Raw genomic sequence first — 16,106 nt, 5'->3', positions numbered from 1 at the left:
GAAAGAAGTGTATACCTAAGGGCTCGTTTTTCCGTGTTTTTAACACAATAATAATGAGATATAACAGACAGTAATGCCAAGGAATGTACAGGGGAAGTTATTAACATTAATGGAATGTAAAATAAGAAGAAAGAAAAGTGGATGAAGAAATTACCAACTGTAAGCAGGAATCGAACCTACGACCTTCGAATTACGCGTTCGATGCTCTAACCACTGAGCTATTACAGCGGCACTCCCTCCATCCACTTTTTTGGGGTTTATCTGTGAATTTAGAAGTAGGAGCGACAGTCAGCGCCATCTATAAGCCAAACAACGAGTGGGAAAACACTCTTATGCGCATGTTTGGCGTCACGTAGCACGTGAACTTATTATGAGCGGGCAGCTGAATAATTGTCCCTCTTATACAACCTAAACACACCAAGTCTGCCAGTACGAGACCCTCGTTCAATGAAATAAGGGAAAGAAGTGTATACCTAAGGGCTCGTTTTTCCGTGTTTTTAACACAATAATAATGAGATATAACAGACAGTAATGCCAAGGAATGTACAGGGGAAGTTATTAACATTAATGGAATGTAAAATAAGAAGAAAGAAAAGTGGATGAAAAAATTACCAACTGTAAGCAGGAATCGAACCTACGACCTTCGAAGTACGCGTTCGATGCTCTAACCACTGAGCTATTACAGCGGCACTCCCTCCATCCACTTTTTTGGGGTTTATCTGTGAATTTAGAAGTAGGAGCGACAGTCAGCGCCATCTATAAGCCAAACAACGAGTGTGAAAACACTCTTATGCGCATGTTTGGCGTCACGTAGCACGTGAACCTATTATGAGCGGGCAGCTGAATAATTGTCCCTCTTATACAACCTAAACACACCAAGTCTGCCAGTACGAGACCCTCGTTCAATGAAATAAGGGAAAGAAGTGTATACCTAAGGGCTCGTTTTTCCGTGTTTTTAACACAATAATAATGAGATATAACAGACAGTAATGCCAAGGAATGTACAGGGGAAGTTATTAACGTTAATGGAATGTAAAATAAGAAGAAAGAAAAGTGGATGAAAAAATTACCAACTGTAAGCAGGAATCGAACCTACGACCTTCGAATTACGCGTTCGATGCTCTAACCACTGAGCTATTACAGCGGCACTCCCTCCATCCACTTTTTTGGGGTTTATCTGTGAATTTAGAAGTAGGAGCGACAGTCAGCGCCATCTATAAGCCAAACAACGAGTGTGAAAACACTCTTATGCGCATGTTTGGCGTCACGTAGCACGTGAACTTATTATGAGCGGGCAGCTGAATAATTGTCCCTCTTATACAACCTAAACACACCAAGTCTGCCAGTACGAGACCCTCGTTCAATGAAATAAGGGAAAGAAGTGTATACCTAAGGGCTCGTTTTTCCGTGTTTTTAACACAATAATAATGAGATATAACAGACAGTAATGCCAAGGAATGTACAGGGGAAGTTATTAACATTAATGGAATGTAAAATAAGAAGAAAGAAAAGTGGATGAAAAAATTACCAACTGTAAGCAGGAATCGAACCTACGACCTTCGAATTACGCGTTCGACGCTCTAACCACTGAGCTATTACAGCGGCACTCCCTCCATCCACTTTTTTGGGGTTTATCTGTGAATTTAGAAGTAGGAGCGACAGTCAGCGCCATCTATAAGCCAAACAACGAGTGTGAAAACACTCTTATGCGCATGTTTGGCGTCACGTAGCACGTGAACTTATTATGAGCGGGCAGCTGAATAATTGTCCCTCTTATACAACCTAAACACACCAAGTCTGCCAGTACGAGACCCTCGTTCAATGAAATAAGGGAAAGAAGTGTATACCTAAGGGCTCGTTTTTCCGTGTTTTTAACACAATAATAATGAGATATAACAGACAGTAATGCCAAGGAATGTACAGGGGAAGTTATTAACATTAATGGAATGTAAAATAAGAAGAAAGAAAAGTGGATGAAAAAATTACCAACTGTAAGCAGGAATCGAACCTACGACCTTCGAGTTACGCGTTCGATGCTCTAACCACTGAGCTATTACAGCGGCACTCCCTCCATTCACTTTTTTGGGGTTTATCTGTGAATTTAGAAGTAGGAGCGACAGTCAGCGCCATCTATAAGCCAAACAACGAGTGTGAAAACACTCTTATGCGCATGTTTGGCGTCACGTAGCACGTGAACTTATTATGGGCGGGCAGCTGAATAATTGTCCCTCTTATACAACCTAAACACACCAAGTCTGCCAGTACGAGACCCTCGTTCAATGAAATAAGGGAAAGAAGTGTATACCTAAGGGCTCGTTTTTCCGTGTTTTTAACACAATAATAATGAGATATAACAGACAGTAATGCCAAGGAATGTACGGGGGAAGTTATTAACATTAATGGAATGTAAAATAAGAAGAAAGAAAAGTGGATGAAAAAATTACCAACTGTAAGCAGGAATCGAACCTACGACCTTCGAATTACGCGTTCGATGCTCTAACCACTGAGCTATTACAGCGGCACTCCCTCCATCCACTTTTTTGGGGTTTATCTGTGAATTTAGAAGTAGGAGCGACAGTCAGCGCCATCTATAAGCCAAACAACGAGTGTGAAAACACTCTTATGCGCATGTTTGGCGTCACGTAGCACGTGAACTTATTATGAGCGGGCAGCTGAATAATTGTCTCTCTTATACAACCTAAACACACCAAGTCTGCCAGTACGAGACCCTCGTTCAATGAAATAAGGGAAAGAAGTGTATACCTAAGGGCTCGTTTTTCCGTGTTTTTAACACAATAATAATGAGATATAACAGACAGTAATGCCAAGGAATGTACAGGGGAAGTTATTAACATTAATGGAATGTAAAATAAGAAGAAAGAAAAGTGGATGAAAAAATTACCAACTGTAAGCAGGAATCGAACCTACGACCTTCGAATTACGCGTTCGATGCTCTAATCACTGAGCTATTACAGCGGCACTCCCTCCATCCACTTTTTTGGGGTTTATCTGTGAATTTAGAAGTAGGAGCGACAGTCAGCGCCATCTATAAGCCAAACAACGAGTGTGAAAACACTCTTATGCGCATGTTTGGCGTCACGTAGCACGTGAACTTATTATGAGCGGGCAGCTGAATAATTGTCCCTCTTATACAACCTAAACACACCAAGTCTGCCAGTACGAGACCCTCGTTCAATGAAATAAGGGAAAGAAGTGTATACCTAAGGGCTCGTTTTTCCGTGTTTTTAACACAATAATAATGAGATATAACAGACAGTAATGCCAAGGAATGTACAGGGGAAGTTATTAACATTAAAGGAATGTAAAATAAGAAGAAAGAAAAGTGGATGAAAAAATTACCAACTGTAAGCAGGAATCGAACCTACGACCTTCGAATTACGCGTTCGATGCTCTAACCACTGAGCTATTACAGCGGCACTCCCTCCATCCACTTTTTTGGGGTTTATCTGTGAATTTAGAAGTAGGAGCGACAGTCAGCGCCATCTATAAGCCAAACAACGAGTGTGAAAACACTCTTATGCGCATGTTTGGCGTCACGTAGCACGTGAACTTATTATGAGCGGGCAGCTGAATAATTGTCCCTCTTATACAACCTAAACACACCAAGTCTGCCAGTACGAGACCCTCGTTCAATGAAATAAGGGAAAGAAGTGTATACCTAAGGGCTCGTTTTTCCGTGTTTTTAACACAATAATAATGAGATATAACAGACAGTAATGCCAAGGAATGTACAGGGGAAGTTATTAACATTAATGGAATGTAAAATAAGAAGAAAGAAAAGTGGATGAAAAAATTACCAACTGTAAGCAGGAATCGAACCTACGACCTTCGAATTACGCGTTCGATGCTCTAACCACTGAGCTATTACAGCGGCACTCCCTCCATCCACTTTTTTGGGGTTTATCTGTGAATTTAGAAGTAGGAGCGACAGTCAGCGCCATCTATAAGCCAAACAACGAGTGTGAAAACACTCTTATGCGCATGTTTGGCGTCACGTAGCACGTGAACTTATTATGAGCGGGCAGCTGAATAATTGTCCCCCTTATACAACCTAAACACACCAAGTCTGCCAGTACGAGACCCTCGTTCAATGAAATAAGGGAAAGAAGTGTATACCTAAGGGCTCGTTTTTCCGTGTTTTTAACACAATAATAATGAGATATAACAGACAGTAATGCCAAGGAATGTACAGGGGAAGTTATTAACATTAATGGAATGTAAAATAAGAAGAAAGAAAAGTGGATGAAAAAATTACCAACTGTAAGCAGGAATCGAACCTACGACCTTCGAATTACGCGTTCGACGCTCTAACCACTGAGCTATTACAGCGGCACTCCCTCCATCCACTTTTTTGGGGTTTATCTGTGAATTTAGAAGTAGGAGCGACAGTCAGCGCCATCTATAAGCCAAACAACGAGTGTGAAAACACTCTTATGCGCATGTTTGGCGTCACGTAGCACGTGAACTTATTATGAGCGGGCAGCTGAATAATTGTCCCTCTTATACAACCTAAACACACCAAGTCTGCCAGTACGAGACCCTCGTTCAATGAAATAAGGGAAAGAAGTGTATACCTAAGGGCTCGTTTTTCCGTGTTTTTAACACAATAATAATGAGATATAACAGACAGTAATGCCAAGGAATGTACACGGGAAGTTATTAACATTAATGGAATGTAAAATAAGAAGAAAGAAAAGTGGATGAAAAAATTACCAACTGTAAGCAGGAATCGAACCTACGACCTTCGAATTACGCGTTCGATGCTCTAACCACTGAGCTATTACAGCGGCACTCCCTCCATTCACTTTTTTGGGGTTTATCTGTGAATTTAGAAGTAGGAGCGACAGTCAGCGCCATCTATAAGCCAAACAACGAGTGTGAAAACACTCTTATGCGCATGTTTGGCGTCACGTAGCACGTGAACTTATTATGAGCGGGCAGCTGAATAATTGTCCCTCCTATACAACCTAAACACACCAAGTCTGCCAGTACGAGACCCTCGTTCAATGAAATAAGGGAAAGAAGTGTATACCTAAGGGCTCGTTTTTCCGTGTTTTTAACACAATAATAATGAGATATAACAGACAGTAATGCCAAGGAATGTACGGGGGAAGTTATTAACATTAATGGAATGTAAAATAAGAAGAAAGAAAAGTGGATGAAAAAATTACCAACTGTAAGCAGGAATCGAACCTACGACCTTCGAATTACGCGTTCGATGCTCTAACCACTGAGCTATTACAGCGGCACTCCCTCCATCCACTTTTTTGGGGTTTATCTGTGAATTTAGAAGTAGGAGCGACAGTCAGCGCCATCTATAAGCCAAACAACGAGTGTGAAAACACTCTTATGCGCATGTTTGGCGTCACGTAGCACGTGAACTTATTATGAGCGGGCAGCTGAATAATTGTCTCTCTTATACAACCTAAACACACCAAGTCTGCCAGTACGAGACCCTCGTTCAATGAAATAAGGGAAAGAAGTGTATACCTAAGGGCTCGTTTTTCCGTGTTTTTAACACAATAATAATGAGATATAACAGCCCTTAGGTACACTTCAAAAACGAGCCCTTAGGTATACACTTCTTTCCCTTATTTCATTGAACGAGGGTCTCGTACTGGCAGACTTGGTGTGTTTAGGTTGTATAAGAGGGACAATTATTCAGCTGCCCGCTCATAATAAGTTCACGTGCTACGTGACGCCAAACATGCGCATAAGAGTGTTTTCACACTCGTTGTTTGGCTTATAGATGGCGCTGACTGTCGCTCCTACTTCTAAATTCACAGATAAACCCCAAAAAAGTGGATGGAGGGAGTGCCGCTGTAATAGCTCAGTGGTTAGAGCATCGAACGCGTAATTCGAAGGTCGTAGGTTCGATTCCTGCTTACAGTTGGTAATTTTTTCATCCACTTTTCTTTCTTCTTATTTTACATTCCATTAATGTTAATAACTTCCCCTGTACATTCCTTGGCATTACTGTCTGTTATATCTCATTATTATTGTGTTAAAAACACGGAAAAACGAGCCCTTAGGTATACACTTCTTTCCCTTATTTCATTGAACGAGGGTCTCGTACTGGCAGACTTGGTGTGTTTAGGTTGTATAAGAGGGACAATTATTCAGCTGCCCGCTCATAATAAGTTCACGTGCTACGTGACGCCAAACATGCGCATAAGAGTGTTTTCACACTCGTTGTTTGGCTTATAGATGGCGCTGACTGTCGCTCCTACTTCTAAATTCACAGATAAACCCCAAAAAAGTGGATGGAGGGAGTGCCGCTGTAATAGCTCAGTGGTTAGAGCATCGAACGCGTAATTCGAAGGTCGTAGGTTCGATTCCTGCTTACAGTTGGTAATTTTTTCATCCACTTTTCTTTCTTCTTATTTTACATTCCATTAATGTTAATAACTTCCCCTGTACATTCCTTGGCATTACTGTCTGTTATATCTCATTATTATTGTGTTAAAAACACGGAAAAACGAGCCCTTAGGTATACACTTCTTTCCCCTATTTCATTGAACGAGGGTCTCGTACTGGCAGACTTGGTGTGTTTAGGTTGTATAAGAGGGACAATTATTCAGCTGCCCGCTCATAATAAGTTCACGTGCTACGTGACGCCAAACATGCGCATAAGAGTGTTTTCACACTCGTTGTTTGGCTTATAGATGGCGCTGACTGTCGCTCCTACTTCTAAATTCACAGATAAACCCCAAAAAAGTGGATGGAGGGAGTGCCGCTGTAATAGCTCAGTGGTTAGAGCATCGAACGCGTAATTCGAAGGTCGTAGGTTCGATTCCTGCTTACAGTTGGTAATTTTTTCATCCACTTTTCTTTCTTCTTATTTTACATTCCATTAATGTTAATAACTTCCCCTGTACATTCCTTGGCATTACTGTCTGTTATATCTCATTATTATTGTGTTAAAAACACGGAAAAACGAGCCCTTAGGTATACACTTCTTTCCCTTATTTCATTGAACGAGGGTCTCGTACTGGCAGACTTGGTGTGTTTAGGTTGTATAAGAGGGACAATTATTCAGCTGCCCGCTCATAATAAGTTCACGTGCTACGTGACGCCAAACATGCGCATAAGAGTGTTTTCACACTCGTTGTTTGGCTTATAGATGGCGCTGACTGTCGCTCCTACTTCTAAATTCACAGATAAACCCCAAAAAAGTGGATGGAGGGAGTGCCGCTGTAATAGCTCAGTGGTTAGAGCATCGAACGCGTAATTCGAAGGTCGTAGGTTCGATTCCTGCTTACAGTTGGTAATTTTTTCATCCACTTTTCTTTCTTCTTATTTTACATTCCATTAATGTTAATAACTTCCCTTGTACATTCCTTGGCATTACTGTCTGTTATATCTCATTATTATTGTGTTAAAAACACGGAAAAACGAGCCCTTAGGTATACACTTCTTTCCCTTATTTCATTGAACGAGGGTCTCGTACTGGCAGACTTGGTGTGTTTAGGTTGTATAAGAGGGACAATTATTCAGCTGCCCGCTCATAATAAGTTCACGTGCTACGTGACGCCAAACATGCGCATAAGAGTGTTTTCACACTCGTTGTTTGGCTTATAGATGGCGCTGACTGTCGCTCCTACTTCTAAATTCACAGATAAACCCCAAAAAAGTGGATGGAGGGAGTGCCGCTGTAATAGCTCAGTGGTTAGAGCATCGAACGCGTAATTCGAAGGTCGTAGGTTCGATTCCTGCTTACAGTTGGTAATTTTTTCATCCACTTTTCTTTCTTCTTATTTTACATTCCATTAATGTTAATAACTTCCCCTGTACATTCCTTGGCATTACTGTCTGTTATATCTCATTATTATTGTGTTAAAAACACGGAAAAACGAGCCCTTAGGTATACACTTCTTTCCCTTATTTCATTGAACGAGGGTCTCGTACTGGCAGACTTGGTGTGTTTAGGTTGTATAAGAGGGACAATTATTCAGCTGCCCGCTCATAATAAGTTCACGTGCTACGTGACGCCAAACATGCGCATAAGAGTGTTTTCACACTCGTTGTTTGGCTTATAGATGGCGCTGACTGTCGCTCCTACTTCTAAATTCACAGATAAACCCCAAAAAAGTGGATGGAGGGAGTGCCGCTGTAATAGCTCAGTGGTTAGAGCATCGAACGCGTAATTCGAAGGTCGTAGGTTCGATTCCTGCTTACAGTTGGTAATTTTTTCATCCACTTTTCTTTCTTCTTATTTTACATTCCATTAATGTTAATAACTTCCCCTGTACATTCCTTGGCATTACTGTCTGTTATATCTCATTATTATTGTGTTAAAAACACGGAAAAACGAGCCCTTAGGTATACACTTCTTTCCCTTATTTCATTGAACGAGGGTCTCGTACTGGCAGACTTGGTGTGTTTAGGTTGTATAAGAGGGACAATTATTCAGCTGCCCGCTCATAATAAGTTCACGTGCTACGTGACGCCAAACATGCGCATAAGAGTGTTTTCACACTCGTTGTTTGGCTTATAGATGGCGCTGACTGTCGCTCCTACTTCTAAATTCACAGATAAACCCCAAAAAAGTGGATGGAGGGAGTGCCGCTGTAATAGCTCAGTGGTTAGAGCATCGAACGCGTAATTCGAAGGTCGTAGGTTCGATTCCTGCTTACAGTTGGTAATTTTTTCATCAACTTTTCTTTCTTCTTATTTTACATTCCATTAATGTTAATAACTTCCCCTGTACATTCCTTGGCATTACTGTCTGTTATATCTCATTATTATTGTGTTAAAAACACGGAAAAACGAGCCCTTAGGTATACACTTCTTTCCCTTATTTCATCGAACGAGGGTCTCGTACTGGCAGACTTGGTGTGTTTAGGTTGTATAAGAGGGACAATTATTCAGCTGCCCGCTCATAATAAGTTCACGTGCTACGTGACGCCAAACATGCGCATAAGAGTGTTTTCACACTCGTTGTTTGGCCTATAGATGGCGCTGACTGTCGCTCCTACTTCTAAATTCACAGATAAACCCCAAAAAAGTGGATGGAGGGAGTGCCGCTGTAATAGCTCAGTCATTCTGCTTCCGGCAGTCGTGCTGAACGGATCGCAGGATCATGAGCTCCAGCGGAGCGGCGACAGCGGCCAATCTTAGCCGCGGAAACAGGAACGGAGATAGCGAATACCAGTTTATTTTGCCGCAAATGCCAAAAGGACGACTTGTTATCAACACCGTGTTTTTACACGGTGATGTACGAGCGAGGCCATACAAGGTCGAAGATTTCAGGGACGCATTGACGCCAACGGGCCTGCTGCCGGATGTGGTAAGCCTCGGTGCATACCAGGTTAACCACTTGTGGGCGGTGACATTCAATGATGCCGCTCCCACAAAACGCCTGCTCGCCTTGAAGGAGCTGCAGGTGAAGGGGCGGCGCTGCGTCGTCGTCGACCCACAGGACCAGCAGGTGCGGCTACGAATTCACTGGCTGCTTCACGGGGTGAGCGACGAAGAAGTACGGACGGCGCTGTCGGTTTTCGGCGAGGTCGTGGAGGTGAGCCGTGAGCGGTGGCGTGTCCCGGGCATGGCCGACAAGTGTTCGACCACGAGAACAGCTCACCTGAAGCTGAAAAGCGGCGTCAGGGTCGAGGACCTTCCGCACCAGATCAGGATCGATGGAGAGCTGGCCTTGCTGGTTGTGCCTGGTCGGCCGATGCAATGCTTGCGCTGCCAAGGCAAAGGGCACGTCCGCCGAGAGTGCAAGGTTCCCCGTTGCTCGCGGTGCAAACGCTTCGGACACGTCGAGGCGGATTGCGTTCGAACGTACGCCAGTGCAATGGGGCCAGCGAAGAACGAGGCGATGGCTGAGCACGTCATGGACGCGGCCGAGGCAGAGGACGCCGCCAAAGGGGTCGGAAGCCCAGTGGTCCCTGTGACTACTGGAGGGGCGGCGCAGGCAGACACACCCAAGTTTCCGGAGACTCGCCAGCTTTCGACTACACCGGCCAGCGCCCCGTCAGCGGCCGAGCCTGAGCGGGTCGAGACGGACGTGGTTCCAGTGGGGACAGCTGATACAACGGAGGGTCAGGGAGAGACGGCGGCGGACAGCGACGACGAGATGTGCGTGACCAGCGCCACGCTAAAGCGTCCACTCGACGACTCGGTAGAGCAGGACGGGGCGTCGTCCACCAGCAGCCAGGAGCCGCCTGCGAAGGCGCCGCAAGGGAGGCGGCGTAGTCTCAAACCTAAGCCGAAAGTCCCTACCGACCGAAGACTGGAGGACAAGGCAAAAGAAAACAGCGCTGGGAAGCAGGATGGTCCTGGAGGCGGCTAGCCGAGGGCTGGTCGTGAAGGGTAAGCGCCATGCTCCGGGCCTACTCCTTTATAGCGAACAAGTCACTATGGAATTAACTCCGCCATTCAGTATAGCTACGCTTAACGTCAGAGGGTTGGCGGCTAGGCGTAGGCAAAGTCAGCTCTATCGGTTGCTCACAGACCAAGACATAGACGTCCTAGCCGTCCAGGAAACTAAGGTAGACGGAGAGGAGGAGACCGGGAGCATGGTGCGCCGTTTCACTGACCGATATTACGCGGTCGTAAGCCACTCGATAGGAACGTCCGCGGGTTGTGTTCTTTTTGTAAAAAAATTGCAAAGCCTTCTTGTGCAAAGTGTTTTTTCATGTCAGTCGGGCAGAATTGTTTATTGTGACTTTGTTTATGGTGCCACTGAATTCAGAGTTATATGCGTATACGCACCGAATAGTGTAGAAGAGCGTGCTCAGTTTTTTTCTAACCTGTTTCAGTGGACAAAGTGTGATAAGAGGGTGGTTTTGTTAGGTGATTTTAACTGTGTTTTAAGGGCTCGCGATAGAGTCAATAGCACTGGCGTTCGTGACAAAAGCAGTGACGTGCTAGGCAAATTAATAACCGAAAATGACTTGGAAGACGTGTATGAATGTGTGGCAGCAAATCGCGAAGTGATCTACACGCGATTTCATGGCAATAGCCATGCACGTTTAGACCGCATATACCTATCCCTAGATGTATTGCCTATGTGTCACGATTTTTCGGTTGAGCCAGTGTCGTTTTCAGATCACTGTTTGGTTGTGTGTCGCATAGGCATGAAGAAACAGCGTAAGGTTTTCAACTGGGATTTATGGAAACTGAACGCATTGTTACTAAAAGATGAACCATTTTTAGAAGCAGTGCACGAGACCATTAATGAAGTGCTTATGGAAAAAACGGAAACAGTAGCAGAGAAATGGGAGTGTTTAAAGCAGAAGGTGAAAATGAAAGCGCTTGACAGATCGAGCACGCTAAAATTCGAAGCGCAAATAAAAGAAAGAAGTCTTAAGAAAACACTGCAGCAGCTGATAGCCCTAGAAAGTCGGGAGCCTGGGACTTGCAAAGACGAGGTGCGCAGTGTCAAGGAAAAATTAGAACTGCATGACAGAGAGCGTTACCGAGGCGCCTGGGTTCGCGCGCGCGCAAATGATCTTGCCGCGGGTGAGACGCCCACAAAAAGGGCGCTTGGTCTCGAAAAAGCGCAAGGACGCCGAAACCACATCGATAAGGTCTATTGCAACGGGACTCTCGCGAGCGACAATGAAAGCATCGAACGGGCCTTTGTTGCGTATTATCAGTCACTTTTTGCAATTCGAAAAGCGAATGTACATGGTTTTAAAGAAGAGTTTCTCAAGCGCTTGCCGCGGCTTAGTGACGACACAAAAAAGCTTTTAGAAGGCAGAATAACGGAAGGTGAAGTGGAACGCGCGATTGGTCATCTGAACCCCGGAAAGTCACCGGGACCCGATGGCCTAACCGCAGCATGGTATAAGACGTTTAGAATAGAACTGTCCCCGGGGTTAGCTGAGCTGTTCAATGAGGCGTACGAACGGAAAACTCTGCCGCCCTCCTTCAGCAAAGCGCATACGATATTAATTCCTAAAACGGACGAAGGGGAAAAACTTAAACTGGTGACATCGTATAGGCCCATATCGCTGACCAATGTCGACTACAAGATTTTTATGAAGGTTCTGGCAGCGCGACTTCAAGGTGTCATTAAAGAAATTGTTGGAGAGCACCAAACTTGTGGAATCAAAGGCAGAACCATTAGCTCAAACATTCACAAGATGCGGTGTGTGCTAGAGTGTTGTGACGAAGATTCACTTGGCGTTGCTGTGCTCCAGATAGACCTGGAGAAAGCTTTTGATTGTGTTGCGCATGATATTTTGTTTGTCATCTTAGATCATATTAATGTCGGTTCCATCATCAAGGAGGGAGTGGCCTTGGCGTACCAGAACTGCACAACACGTTTAATTGTTAACAAGTCTTTGGGGGCCCCCATTCACGTAATGCGTTCTGTGCGTCAGGGCTGCCCCCTCAGTCCACTTTTGTTTTGTATTTACATCGAAGCGATGTGCTTAGCGATAAATGAAAATGAAAAAATTCGTGGCTTCAGCTTGGCGGCAGTGGAAGTTAAGCTGCTGGCATATGCAGACGACATTGCGGTGTGTTGTACGAACAAAGAAAGTGTAGAGGAAACGATAAGTGTTGTGAAACATTTTTGTAGCGTCACAGGAAGCCGCGTAAACTGGGCGAAATCTCTTGGGCTTTGGCACGGAAGGTGGCCTTCAAAGCCGGACCTTTTTGCGAATGTGCACTGGACGGAAACACCGACAAGGTACCTCGGTGTTCCCCTGGAATGTTATAACGGCAGCGAGGAGTATTGGTCGCGTCAAACAAAAGAGACGAAGGAAAAAGCAGACAGGTGGAAAGGCATGAACCTGTCTGTTTTCGCTAGGGCTACTGTGTGCAACATGTTTTTTATCGCTAAACTGTGGTATGTGATGCAGGTGTTACATTGTTCAAGGATCAACGTGCAAAGGCTGCACAGAGTGTTCGCAGTTTTTATATGGGGCTCGAAATGGGAAAGGTGCAGACGGACCAACTTGTTCAGGCGCGTGAAGGACGGAGGTCTTGGTTTGGCGCACCTATTTGTGAGACAAGTAGTAAATAGATTTTTGTTTTTCCGTGACGTCAGGGATCCGTTTTTACGTACGGTATGCCAGCTCAGGTTAGGCAGTGCCTTACCAGATTTTGTTGTTACTACGGATAGCCGGCCCGTGACGTTGCGTGGGTATCTCAAGGAAGTGGTAGACAGTGTACGTTTTTTATCTGTACGCTTTTCGATAGATTATCTAGCATGTGTTAGAAGAAAAGAATTGTACAGAGATGTATGTGCTATGGTTTTGCCAGTACCATTGTACAGGGCCATATACAGTGGAAGACCGGGACAAAACGTACTGAAGCGGGTGAGAAACATGCAGGTACCTACAGGGGTGAAAACTTTTTTCTTCAAGTTACACACAGGAACACTATCAGTAAAGACTTTCACAGAGGAACGGGGTTTTTTTACACTATGGGGGTCACACTGCTTGATATGTAAGAAACCAGAAACAATAGACCATGTTTTTTTGCATTGTTGGGAAGGGGTACATTTTTGGGACATATTACAGAGGACAATAAAGAAGGATTTCCCACTAGACCCACACGGAATAAGGTACCTCGCAGTAACAAATGATGATGGGGTCCCATTCGATGTAGTGATGTTGACCGGTCTCCACTGTGTATGGCGTGCACGAATGGCCGGATACCATTTCGACCCGGACGCAAAACCAGCAGTAATTTATTTCAGGCAAAGCATGTCTGCATTCATTGAGTGTAGCAAAATAGAGGATATCGAGCCAGAATGGTTGTCAAGGTTTGAACCCCTGGCAAACCTTAAGTATTTTTAAGAGGACAACATCAGTACAAATGGGACTGATGGCAATGCTTGTTTTTTTTTTCTTTTTCTTTGTATTGTAATATATGTGTGTGCAATGATTGCCCTGTACAATGTCCATGCCAGGCAATAAATAAATAAAAAAAAAAAAATAATAGCTCAGTGGTTAGAGCATCGAACGCGTAATTCGAAGGTCGTAGGTTCGATTCCTGCTTACAGTTGGTAATTTTTTCATCCACTTTTCTTTCTTCTTATTTTACATTCCATTAATGTTAATAACTTCCCCTGTACATTCCTTGGCATTACTGTCTGTTATATCTCATTATTATTGTGTTAAAAACACGGAAAAACGAGCCCTTAGGTATACACTTCTTTCCCTTATTTCATTGAACGAGGGTCTCGTACTGGCAGACTTGGTGTGTTTAGGTTGTATAAGAGGGACAATTATTCAGCTGCCCGCTCATAATAAGTTCACGTGCTACGTGACGCCAAACATGCGCATAAGAGTGTTTTCACACTCGTTGTTTGGCTTATAGATGGCGCTGACTGTCGCTCCTACTTCTAAATTCACAGATAAACCCCAAAAAAGTGGATGGAGGGAGTGCCGCTGTAATAGCTCAGCGGTTAGAGCATCGAACGCGTAATTCGAAGGTCGTAGGTTCGATTCCTGCTTACAGTTGGTAATTTTTTCATCCACTTTTCTTTCTTCTTATTTTACATTCCATTAATGTTAATAACTTCCCCTGTACATTCCTTGGCATTACTGTCTGTTATATCTCATTATTATTGTGTTAAAAACACGGAAAAACGAGCCCTTAGGTATACACTTCTTTCCCTTATTTCATTGAACGAGGGTCTCGTACTGGCAGACTTGGTGTGTTTAGGTTGTATAAGAGGGACAATTATTCAGCTGCCCGCTCATAATAAGTTCACGTGCTACGTGACGCCAAACATGCGCATAAGAGTGTTTTCACACTCGTTGTTTGGCTTATAGATGGCGCTGACTGTCGCTCCTACTTCTAAATTCACAGATAAACCCCAAAAAAGTGGATGGAGGGAGTGCCGCTGTAATAGCTCAGTGGTTAGAGCATCGAACGCGTAATTCGAAGGTCGCAGGTTCGATTCCTGCTTACAGTTGGTAATTTTTTCATCCACTTTTCTTTCTTCTTATTTTACATTCCATTAATGTTAATAACTTCCCCTGTACATTCCTTGGCATTACTGTCTGTTATATCTCATTATTATTGTGTTAAAAACACGGAAAAACGAGCCCTTAGGTATACACTTCTTTCCCTTATTTCATTGAACGAGGGTCTCGTACTGGCAGACTTGGTGTGTTTAGGTTGTATAAGAGGGACAATTATTCAGCTGCCCGCTCATAATAAGTTCACGTGCTACGTGACGCCAAACATGCGCATAAGAGTGTTTTCACACTCGTTGTTTGGCTTATAGATGGCGCTGACTGTCGCTCCTACTTCTAAATTCACAGATAAACCCCAAAAAAGTGGATGGAGGGAGTGCTGCTGTAATAGCTCAGTGGTTAGAGCATCGAACGCGTAATTCGAAGGTCGTAGGTTCGATTCCTGCTTACAGTTGGTAATTTTTTCATCCACTTTTCTTTCTTCTTATTTTACATTCCATTAATGTTAATAACTTCCCCTGTACATTCCTTGGCATTACTGTCTGTTATATCTCATTATTATTGTGTTAAAAACACGGAAAAACGAGCCCTTAGGTATACACTTCTTTCCCTTATTTCATTGAACGAGGGTCTCGTACTGGCAGACTTGGTGTGTTTAGGTTGTATAAGAGGGACAATTATTCAGCTGCCCGCTCATAATAAGTTCACGTGCTACGTGACGCCAAACATGCGCATAAGAGTGTTTTCACACTCGTTGTTTGGCTTATAGATGGCGCTGACTGTCGCTCCTACTTCTAAATTCACAGATAAACCCCAAAAAAGTGGATGGAGGGAGTGCCGCTGTAATAGCTCAGTGGTTAGAGCATCGAACGCGTAATTCGAAGGTCGTAGGTTCGATTCCTGCTTACAGTTGGTAATTTTTTCATCCACTTTTCTTTCTTCTTATTTTACATTCCATTAATGTTAATAACTTCCCCTGTACATTCCTTGGCATTACTGTCTGTTATATCTCATTATTATTGTGTTAAAAACACGGAAAAACGAGCCCTTAGGTATACACTTCTTTCCTTTATATATATATATATATATATATATATATATATATATATATATATATATATATATATATATACGTAGATTATAAAGAGTCTGGCTTCGGTCGCCGTAGAATTAAGGGAAAATAAGTATACGCCTCTA

At 43.6% G+C, this 16,106-nt stretch overlaps 12 non-coding genes across 12 annotated transcripts; 10 read left to right on the top strand and 2 right to left on the bottom strand.

Annotated features, from left to right (window-relative positions):
• Window positions 1-1,529: 1,529 nt before the first annotated feature.
• Window positions 1,530-1,602, bottom strand: TRNAT-CGU (transfer RNA threonine (anticodon CGU)). Its single transcript has one exon. It is a non-coding gene; the product is annotated as a tRNA-Thr (tRNA).
• A 2,675-nt stretch (window positions 1,603-4,277) lies between these two features.
• Window positions 4,278-4,350, bottom strand: TRNAT-CGU (transfer RNA threonine (anticodon CGU)). The gene has a single exon. It is a non-coding gene; the product is annotated as a tRNA-Thr (tRNA).
• Window positions 4,351-5,840: 1,490 nt separating this feature from the next.
• Window positions 5,841-5,913, top strand: TRNAT-CGU (transfer RNA threonine (anticodon CGU)). Its single transcript has one exon. It is a non-coding gene; the product is annotated as a tRNA-Thr (tRNA).
• Window positions 5,914-6,298: 385 nt separating this feature from the next.
• On the top strand, window positions 6,299-6,371 carry TRNAT-CGU (transfer RNA threonine (anticodon CGU)). The gene has a single exon. It is a non-coding gene; the product is annotated as a tRNA-Thr (tRNA).
• Window positions 6,372-6,756: 385 nt separating this feature from the next.
• Window positions 6,757-6,829, top strand: TRNAT-CGU (transfer RNA threonine (anticodon CGU)). Its single transcript has one exon. It is a non-coding gene; the product is annotated as a tRNA-Thr (tRNA).
• A 385-nt stretch (window positions 6,830-7,214) lies between these two features.
• TRNAT-CGU (transfer RNA threonine (anticodon CGU)) lies at window positions 7,215-7,287 on the top strand. The gene has a single exon. It is a non-coding gene; the product is annotated as a tRNA-Thr (tRNA).
• Window positions 7,288-7,672: 385 nt separating this feature from the next.
• On the top strand, window positions 7,673-7,745 carry TRNAT-CGU (transfer RNA threonine (anticodon CGU)). The gene has a single exon. It is a non-coding gene; the product is annotated as a tRNA-Thr (tRNA).
• Window positions 7,746-8,130: 385 nt separating this feature from the next.
• TRNAT-CGU (transfer RNA threonine (anticodon CGU)) lies at window positions 8,131-8,203 on the top strand. The gene has a single exon. It is a non-coding gene; the product is annotated as a tRNA-Thr (tRNA).
• Window positions 8,204-8,588: 385 nt separating this feature from the next.
• TRNAT-CGU (transfer RNA threonine (anticodon CGU)) lies at window positions 8,589-8,661 on the top strand. Its single transcript has one exon. It is a non-coding gene; the product is annotated as a tRNA-Thr (tRNA).
• A 6,171-nt stretch (window positions 8,662-14,832) lies between these two features.
• TRNAT-CGU (transfer RNA threonine (anticodon CGU)) lies at window positions 14,833-14,905 on the top strand. The gene has a single exon. It is a non-coding gene; the product is annotated as a tRNA-Thr (tRNA).
• Window positions 14,906-15,290: 385 nt separating this feature from the next.
• TRNAT-CGU (transfer RNA threonine (anticodon CGU)) lies at window positions 15,291-15,363 on the top strand. The gene has a single exon. It is a non-coding gene; the product is annotated as a tRNA-Thr (tRNA).
• A 385-nt stretch (window positions 15,364-15,748) lies between these two features.
• On the top strand, window positions 15,749-15,821 carry TRNAT-CGU (transfer RNA threonine (anticodon CGU)). Its single transcript has one exon. It is a non-coding gene; the product is annotated as a tRNA-Thr (tRNA).
• Window positions 15,822-16,106: the final 285 nt, after the last annotated feature.

The sequence above is a fragment of the Rhipicephalus microplus genome, chromosome 3 (assembly GCF_043290135.1).
Source record: "Rhipicephalus microplus isolate Deutch F79 chromosome 3, USDA_Rmic, whole genome shotgun sequence".
NCBI classification, from domain to species: Eukaryota; Metazoa; Arthropoda; class Arachnida; order Ixodida; family Ixodidae; genus Rhipicephalus; species Rhipicephalus microplus.
The sequence above is the reverse complement of the archived record's forward strand: the minus strand, read 5'-3'. Positions and strand labels throughout refer to the sequence as shown.